The following is a 10,696-nucleotide window of genomic DNA, read 5'->3' as shown; positions in this document are numbered from 1 at the left end:
AATATTTTTCAATAATTATGAGAGATATTAACGTGGACTTTTTAAAGAATATTTTTCAATAATTACGAGAGCTATTAACGTGGAGTTTTCAAAGAATATTTTTCAATAATTATGCGATCTATTAACGTGGATTTTTGAAGAATATTTTTCAATAATTATGAGAGTTATTAACGTGAAATTTTTTAGAATATTTTTTAATAATTATGAGAGTTGATAACGTGGATTTTTAAAGAATATTTTCAATAATTATGAGAGCTATTAACGTGGATTTTTTAAAGAATATTTTCAATAATTATGAGAGCTATTAACGTGGATTTTTTAAAGATTTGTTTCAATAATTTTAAAAGATATTAGCATAGGTTTTTTAAAGAATATTTTTCAATAATTATGAGAGATATTAACGTGGACTTTTTAAAGATTTGTTTCAATAATTTTAAGAGATATTAGCGTAGGTTTTTTAAAGAATGTTTTTCAATAATTATGAGATATATTAACGTGGACTTTTTAAAGAACATTTTTCTATAATTATGAGAGATATTAACGTGGACTTTTTACGGAATATTTTTCAATAATCATGAGAGTTATTAACGTGGATGTTTTAATTAATATTTTTCAATAATTATCAAAACTATTAACTTGGATTTTTAAAGAACATTTTTCAATGGTTATAATAGCTATTATTGTGGATTTTTTAAAGAATATTTTTCAGTAATTATGAGAGCTATTAAAGTAGATTTTTTAAAGAATATTTTTCAATTATTATCAGAGCTATTAACGTGATTTTTTTAAAGAATATTTTTTAATAATTATGAGAGCTATTAACGTTGATTTTTTGTTAAAAAATATTTTTCAATAATTATAAAAGCTATTAATGTGGATTTTTTAAAGAATATTTTTCAATAATTATGGGAGCTATTGACGTGGACTTTTAAAGAATAATTTTAAATAAATATGAGAGCTATTAACGTGGATTTTTTAAAGAATATTTTTAATAATTATGAGAGATATTAACGTGGATTTTTTTAAAGAATATTTTTCAATAATTTCGAGAGATATTAACGTGGATTTTTTTAAAGAAAACTTTTTATAATTATGAGAGCTATTAACGTGGATTTTTTAAAGAAAACTTTTTATAATTATGAGAGCTATTAACGTGGATTTTTAAAGAAAACTTTTTATAATTATGAGAGCTATTAACGTGGATTTTTAAAGAATATTTTTCGATGATTATGAGAGCCATTAACATGGATTTTTAAATAATAGTAATGAGCAAGATCTATATACCAGGTCACGTAAATAGCACAACAACACCTCTATTTTGGCCAAAAATTCTTGTTAAATATGTTAAAATGTTTGTTTACGCTTTCAAACAATTTATTCATAATAATAAAACAAATTGACAGATTGAAACTCCTACGCCGGCGTTTTACTCCAGCCTATAATTTCATCATGCGCCTCACGAAACGAAGGTTCAACATTATTCCTCGGAATTCCGTCTATGAGATTTCTGCCGGGAATTTATCTGCAGATTTGTGGCAATAATTAACGACTCTTTTATTGCCGTGCTTGTCCTTTCTCTTCCGGACCTTACTGCTCCTGGTGGTTGGTGATATGAGAGAGTGATCCATCTATACATCCATCCACGTCTACCAAGGCGTTTTCCCTCTACAGGTCTGTCGGTACTGATCGACGTTCCATCTAATGGGGTTGCTCCCTGATCAGTTGGATTAGTGCTCCCTAAAACAATTGAGGAGTACACCACTCTGTTTGACTGAGATGGAATCGTCCGACTGAAAAATGTACTATGGATACTTCACCCACTTGGCTCACGACAAGATTTCTTATCCTTTCTTTGTTTGAGACCTCTCTCTCTATCTTTTTTTGAGTTTTATTAGATCAGTGTATCAATGTGGGAAGGCATATCACATCGACAATCAGTCATAACATTAGAATTGGCATTTAGGTTACCTCCGAAATTACGACTGCCTAGTTCCGTTTTGGGTCTTAGGGTAATGGACATTGTGATTGAAGACCCACACATAGAAGAAAGAAAAACTTAAATCCCTAGACCAAAGGCCTGCTACGCATGAACATATTTTAACATCTTATATGACATTTAATGTCCTCAATTCACTCTTTGAGAGCCTCTAGTTGGTGCGAAATCGGAAAGTCGCCATCTGGTCACAATGACGTGAAGAATCTTTTACCAACGTCGATTCTAAATCTGAGCGTAAATGCTGTCTATAAACGTCAGCTTGTATTCTCGTAAGTAGATATTAAAACTACTTACTTACTTAGGTATCCCCCTTATAATTTTTCAGTCGGTTTATTGCTGCCTTTACCTGAACTTGGCTGGGAGGTATACTCATTATCATCTTATAGGATTGGATCTGTGACATCTTCGCCTTCTACGACTTATGGATACCAACAGTTTAGGAAACTGTTCCTTCCATAAGCTGAACACGCTATTTGTATCTGTACCTCGTATGTAGAATTTTCGGACTTCATTCTGGGTCTTGTAAATCTCGGAGTTTTCACTCCCCCAATGTAAAATATTTAATATACAAAAATTATGAAAGCCTAACGTTTTTATGTTGTTGTCATTAAAGGTGAAGGTGCATTATTTCGCTATTTAAAAATACTGCGAGGCTAAACTTTATGACAGCTAGTCGTACCATGGTATTAACGTACAAAAACAATTACCTTATTTAGTAAATGCTTCAATGTTTTATTTATGTATGCGAATTTGGCATGAAATACCAACATAGGTGAATGTCTTATTTCAATACTAAAAATACAGACGCGAGCAAAATTATTTTTATTATAACAATTTTTTTTTTGCTTTTATTTTAAGTATTTTACTTAACCGGTAGTGGAGATAGAGTGTCTATATTTTGTTGAGTTTTTTAGTAAATTATTTTGCAAAATTGTGTTTTTGTCAAATCAACACCCAGATAAGTGGCTCTGAATTACGCACCTACAACCATGACAAACAGGCACTTCTGCACAATGGCAGGCAGGTAGCAGCAATTCATCAACGTCATTAACATCAAGTCAAGCCTCAAAAAACATGGAAGTTTGTTTTTCAAAATTTTATTTGTTAAACATAATTGCTGAACTTCATCTATATTTTTGTTCCTATTAAAAATTAAATTTTGAAATAATATAATATTTTTGCAAAATCATGCAAACAAATGGGGTGACATGAATCTTTTAAGACAATTTCCTTATATTTTGCCAGATACTGGAAGTTGTGCAAAAAGGTCTGAATCGGAGTCTGTACCTTAGGAAACTTAATTTATTTGGAGAGCTATAACGCAAAGTGTTAATTTGAATGTTCATATCTTTATTTGCATTTTTTTTACTTATTATTTGCTGGATAGACGCTGTTGCGGATAGTTTGCATTATTTATGTCAAGTTTGTTTCTTAAGTCTTTTGATTTTATGACTCATAAGGAATGAGTCACGATAATGAGTATTGAAATCAACTCAGCCAATGATATCCTAACGACTCCTCTGGGATAGGACAATATGTACTTGCATTAGGTCATCAACAAACAAATGAAGATAATGGATCTTTTAAAATCCCCATAAGTTTAAATCTGGTATAGAATATCAACACCACGAGGAATACTTGAATCTGTCGACTTGCAAATCTCCACCATTAACGTAGACGACTTCAAATATTTGCATTGAAATTTTCCGCTTTCACTTCATCACATGAATAACGTCACAACAGCTTTTTTTCAATAATAATAACTATTTACACCTCCTAACCTTATTGTCATTTCAAAACTGTCCAAACAATTCCCATACACCGTCAATATTCGTGGTCAAGTTCGTTGAACATTCATTTGTAGTGACATTGTTTGGACATGCATTAATTCATGAAACCGTACCGCTACTATCTCCCAAACCCATACATACTTCATAATTTCTGCTCTAATGAATCAGACGACGATGACAACAACAACAAGTCATCACTTTATATAAAAAACCCGATGTTAAACACTTTAAAAAAATTCCAATTTAATATAAAAATTTCACTTAAACGACATTCAAACATTTACCTTGACAATGAAATCAAACGGCGTCGACCAGCTGTGGTGTGTTACAGTTAGTGTTTGCTACTGTTAGATTGCGTTAAAGGTGCGTTACGCACAATGGGGAAAACATGGGATGAATGTGAGTTGATTAAATATCAACTGGCCACAGTTGCAAATTTTTACGCTCTCTTTTACTGAACAATTTTGTTATCGAAAAAAAATTTGTACGAATTTGTACAAATTTTTGGGTTGTCGTACACACCTAATGTTGCTTGAAGAACACATAGGTTTCCATAGTTCGATTACCGGTTACTATCGAAACAATCGATAACATTGCTTGAACGATTTCGATCGAGACTTATCCTGCCGTTTTTTTGTCGTGTCGAAAACTTATTCATGAGCAAATTCTCGATTGAATCGCATATGGTCTGGTCCTTTACTTCTAAAAATGGTAAAACCGGCAATAGTAGTAAAAGGTGTAAACTGCTCCCATATGAATTGTATGGTGTCTGAAGTAAAGCAACGCTTTTCGGGAAAAAGTGGTAAAACTTAAAGATTGTTGAAAGTAAAGGAACAGAGCTATAATTAGCCCCCAGTATAGACCAGCTTTCGGAAAGGAACAGAACTCTAACATAACACTAAGCAGGTACGTGCTAAAACTTTTTAGGTACAATACCGAAAATATACTTACTTACTTAGCTGGCCCATTTCAGAACATTTGTTCCATAGACCGAACTAAGAAAAGATCTTCAATTCTCTCTGTTTCGTGCTTCACTTTTGGGAATACCGCGCCTTGTCATCTCTTCATCCACTTGTTTGCGCCATCTATTCTTTGGTCTGCCAATTCTGCGTGCACCGCCATGTGGCTCGAATTTATACGCCTTTTTAGCGGGTTCATCATCGCTCATTCTTATTATATATAGGCCATATCGCCTAGCCAACGCAATCGCTGCATCTCGATACATTTATCTATATTGATGTCGTAGTATAGCAGATACAGCTCGTGGTTCATACGACGTCGATATTCACCGTCAACGCAGATCGGTCCGTAGATATTTCGAAGAATTTTTCTCTTAAACACGCCAAGCACTGCATTATCTGCTTGCGCAAGTACCCAGGCTTCGGAACCATACATCAGCACGGGTAGTATCAGTGTTTTGTAAAGCGTTATTTTTGTTCGACGAGTTGTGGCTTTGTTTTTAAAGTGCTTACTTAAGTCAAAGTAGCATCTGTTGGCCAATACAATTCTTCTTTTTATTTCACAACTGATGTCGTTTGTTTTGTTTACGGCGGTGCCGAGATATACGAAGTCTTTTACTAACTCAAAATTATAGGAACCAACTTCACCAGTTGGTCCGATCTCAATGGACGCATTGCGCGTCGACAGCATCAGCTTGGTCTTCTCGCCGTTTACCGGCAGACCCACTTTAGCAGATTCTCCTTCGACCTTCATAAAGGTATCGGTTACCTCTTTTACTGATCGTCCCATGATGTCTATATCATCAGCATAAGCAAGTAACACGTGGCTATTGGTGTAGATTGTGCCACTTCTTTTGACGTTTGCCTCTCGTATAACCTTTTCTAGCAGGATGTTGAGAAGATCACACGAAAGGCTGTCTCCTTGCCTGAAACCTCTTTTGGTACAAAACTCTTCGGAGAGGTTCTTTCCTATTTTAACTGAAGATCTTGTGCCAGTTAGAGTCATTTTACAAAGCCGAATGATCTTTGCGGGGATACCAAATTCAGACATTGCTTGGAATACCTTTGAACGTAGCGGGCTGTTGAAGGCTGCTTTATAATCGACAAAAAGGTGGTAGGTGTCGATCTGCATCTCTTGGGTCTTCTCCAGGATTTGCCGCAGGGTAAATATGTGGTCAATGGTGGACTTGCCAGGTCTAAAGCCGCATTGGTATGGTCCAATTATTTCGTTGACCATGGGCTTTAGTCGTTCGCACAATATCCCTGACACTATCTTGTAGGCGATAGGGAGAAGACTTATGCCCCTATAGTTGGAGCATAAAGTCTTATCTCCTTTCTTATGGACGGGACACAGGATGCTCAGGTTCCAATCGTCGGGTACGCGTTCTTCCTGCCAGATGGAGCTAACTAGCTGATGCATACACCTTATCAGCGTGTCGCCTCCGGTTTTAAACAGCTCGGCTGGTAGGCCATCAGCTCCTTCTGCCTTATTAATCTTCATCTGGTTTATTGCTGTCTTTACCTCATCTTGGCCGGGTGGTATACATTTAATACCATCTTCTGGGATTGAATCTGTGGTATCTTCGTCGACTTCGTACTATTATATACCAACAGTTTGGAAAAGTGCTCTTTCCATATCCTTAGCACACTATCTGTATCAGTTACCAAATTACCATTCTGGTCCTAACAGGAGGATGTGCCAGTGCCAAAGTCATTTGATGTTTCACTCTTTGGTAGAATTATCGGACTTCATTCTGTCTCCTGTACATATCAATTTGTTCACACTCCCGCTTTTCCATCTCTCTATTTTTCCTGCGGAAAAGACGTTTCTCCTCTCTCGTGCGCTACGCGTTGCTACTGATTGTAAAGTAGCCCTATATGCCGCATTTTTCTCTTCGGTAGCAGCACGACACTCCTGGTCATACCATGGATTCCTTGGTCTGAGGTCTCTGGTATCGAAGTACTAATTTTGCGGGTGTTTGTATGGAGTGGGCAATGTTTTGCCATTGTCCTGATATGTTATCGGGACGAGGAGTGCTTTGATTAAGCAGTTTGGCCAGTTGACTGTAATATGCTGTGGCTATCTGTTGTGATTGCAGCTTACCTATGTCCAACTTCCGTGTTGGGTCTGTTCGCACTTTGTTTGCTACGTTTAATCTGGTACGTACCTTTGCTGCAACAAGGTAGTGGTCCGAGTCTATGTTTGCACCTCGGAACGATCGTACATCCAACACGCTTGATGCATGTCTTCCATCTATCAGAACATGATCAATTTGATTTCTTGTTCTTTGATATGGGGACAGCCAGGTGCCCTTATGAATATCGAGATGCTTAAATCTGGTACTGCTAACTACCATGTTTCTTGCAGCTGAGCGCAAATAAAGCTGATGTTGAAGAATTTTGCGAGTCTTTCATTCACTGGGGTGAAGCTGGAGACCAGTAGTGGGATTCTGTAACTCATTTTTGCTGTTACCGACAAAAAGTGGTAAAATTAAATCACAAAATTATGACTAAAAACATAAAGGAAAGTTGGCATCACTGTTTGTGTCGGTAGAGGCTAGCGACTACTTTTTATTCATCGTTAACTTACCGAAAATTTTCGTTAATTATCGAAATTATAAGCATCTCGAGAGAGATAAAATGCCGAATAGAAATAGCTAGGCAATCCTTTTTTAACCATCGCAAAATATTAACAAGTCAGGACGTGAACATCACAACAAAAATGCGCTTCATAAAATGCTATGTATGGTCCACTCTACTATATGCTGCCGAGACATGGACAATAAAGTCAATAGACGAACAAAAATTGAACGCATTTGAAATGTGGATTTATCGCAGAACACTGAAAATTCCTTGGACTGACCGAGTATCAAATGAAGAAATCTTGAGAAGAATGAACACTAAACGACAACTTCTTGATATCATAAAAAGTAGGAAGATATCCTATATGGGACACATAATGAGAAACGAAAAGTATTCTGTCATCCAGAGCATAATTAAATGTCAAATTGAGGGAAAAAGGCCAAGAGGAAGAAGAGAAATATCCTGGATAAAAAACATTTTAGAGTGGACAAATCAACCAAATGAAAGAAGCCTTATCAACGCTGCGAGGAATAGAGAGATCACCATTGCTGAATAATTTACCACAACATATTCATAAACATATATCTATATATACAGCTAAAAATACTTAATTTGTTATTGTATGATCGCCAAAATCCGAATGCGGATCGGCAAATAAAGAAGAAGATAAGCATCTTAATTTTACGGACAATTATCGATAACAGCAAAAATGAGTTACAGAATCCCACTACAGATGTTTTAACCTCCGACCAACTACAAATCCGCAACCAAACTCATGCTTTGTGTCACGGCAGCTATAATACAGTGCGTCACCTTTAGGTGTTGTTGTGACGCCTTTCCGGTTCCATCGTATTTCCTGTATGGCAGTAATGTCGGCCTTGTACTTTTCAAGTACATCTGCCAATGCGTAAACTGCACCTTCTCTATAAAGAGTGGAAAACATTCCAGGTGAAGATTCGCAGATCATGGTCCTTAAAACGAGGGTCGTCAACTTTTGAAGGATTTGTTTTTCATACCGAAAATATATATACAATCCATGGGCTGAACAGAGTGGCCATAGATTTAATGGTGGATATTTGCATATTTCCTCTCGCGTAGAAAAAGGTGGTAAGATCAGTTCAATAGGAGCGTAACATCGACAAACGTGACTGAGGTCCTACTTTCTATCTTTCAACGATTCTAGATTGACTTAATCGTTGTCCACAATTCACTAATTTCGGCTTCCATGTTGCAACTCTTCAGATGATCTAGTCTCTTGTTTCGCTTGTGCTCACCGACAAACCTATTAAGTTCCAGTGTAAGCTCTCTAACTCTGGGGTTGACTCGACGAAGCTCATCAAACTCAATTGCTTGTCCCTCCGCTTCTGCTGGAAAATTTGGCCTAACTCTGGTATTCGACCAGCTATCTAGCGGCTGATGATGTCCCGGAACATAATATCTGCTACCCAAAATAGTTGGGTAGTTTTTTGAAGTGGTTCTTGATGAATTGTCTAAAACTAGGCCAATAGATGAAAGCGCGACTTTCTGAAGTGATGAAATGGGGCGGACTGCTGATGGAGACAATTATGGGGAGGCGGTCTGACCCAAGATAAACGGCGGTGCGATCCTTCCTGCACTTAGGATGCGATCCTTGCTTAGTACGCTGTAGACTGCGTATTCTGATAACGACGACGACTCACTCAGCATGCAGCAACACAGGCCCTGTCGTAGTCCCTCACTTGCGCGAGTCCAAAGGAACCCCTTCATATGAAGTATTTGAATAATAGATGTTCGCAGTACATCCAACACACTTGTCTAGAGTAGAATTACTTTCAGCTTGAAATAATTAAAGAGTTTGGCATATCATCGATTGTGCGATTACTGTCACACGATTCAAGCTGACTATCAATCATGTTTAATGCTAGGTTTACATTTACGAAATCCACCCGATTTCAACTGTCAACCCCATTGTTTAAACGTCAAATGAAATCTCATCTGAAATCCATTTGACGTTTAAACAATGGAGTTGACAGTTGAAATCGAGTGGATTTCGTAAATGTAAACCTAGCATAAGACTTTCGCATGTCCAATCTGTGAAACTAGCCATATTCCAGACTCTAATTTAATTTTACTGATTTTTGTCGGTAACTCGAAAAATAAGTTACAGAATTCCTCTTCTGAGGGGTGCTTTTGATTGCTCCGATGATTAGAATTGTCACAGCCTTTTGTACACTTGTTAGTTTGGACAGTAGTGCCTTATTCCTAAGTGCTTGTCACCAGACAAGTGCACCATAGGTTAAGATAGGCAGAACCACGATTTCGTTGTCTGCTCCTTGGTATTCTTTTTCCATGTTAGGGATAAGGTTCTAATGAAATTTGATCCAAAACTGGTGTTTTGCTCTTCCAGGCGAATAATACGTGTTCCGTCTTCTTACTCTAAGACCATTATCATGAGCCAAGTCAGTTTGACCAGAGCAGCTTGCATAAGATCAGGCGAGGTGCAACGGTTGTTCTAGCTAGCGTGCCAAGGTTCTGTAGTGCGATTCTCTCATTTTTTGACTTACCGACTAAAATCGGTCAAATTAAAAGGCTTATAATTTCGACAGTTAACGATATTATTCGGTAAGTTAGCGACAAATAAAAAGTAGTCCCAAAGATGTATCAATAGCAACTGTTTTAGCGATTTTTGTCGGTAAGTCGAAAAATGAGAGAATCGCACTACAGCCTAGTTTACAGCCTAAAGCTTTGTTCCAGAAATAAAAAGTTTTTACAATTTTTACCACTTTTACACATTTTACCCGAAAACCCATTCCCGTACAAAAAAAAGTTGTAAAATGTTCACTTCTCTTTAAACAAAAATGACGCTCTATTTAAAAACTTTATAAATTTTTAAAAATTTGAGCGTGTAAGAAATTTTAACATGGTTGCCGACTTCAGATTTGTTGGTAGGCCGACTTTGAAATTTTTTTCCAGCTTTTTTGACGTTTTTTTTAATTTTTCCTTTTCAGTGCTTTTTGAATAAAGTTGTATGTGTATCTCATTTTCACAGTTCGCTCTTTTACTATTTTTACCATTAAAAAAATTACAGGAACATACATAATACATATATCAAAGCTGTATTCCTGCAATTATCGCCTATATTTGTTGTGCATGAACCGTTGGGCGCCATCGTGGTTCAATCATCACGTAACTCAATGTTACAGCTATAAACCTGGCTTTTCGGAGAATTTTCTTAAAGGACATCCTGAGAAGAATTAAGCTTTTTTTGAAATGTTACTTTCTGTTATAACTTCAATTTCTCCCACTGTTGCTAGACCATTAATATCTCTAATCGTTCTAAATGTTATGAATAACGACGCATGGTATGTGAGCAACAACAAACAAACTAA

The sequence above is a fragment of the Musca autumnalis genome, unplaced genomic scaffold (genome assembly GCF_047663935.1).
Source record: "Musca autumnalis isolate F117 unplaced genomic scaffold, ASM4766393v1 scaffold_2, whole genome shotgun sequence".
In the NCBI taxonomy this organism is placed as follows: Eukaryota; Metazoa; Arthropoda; class Insecta; order Diptera; family Muscidae; genus Musca; species Musca autumnalis.
The sequence above is the reverse complement of the archived record's forward strand: the minus strand, read 5'-3'. Positions refer to the sequence as shown.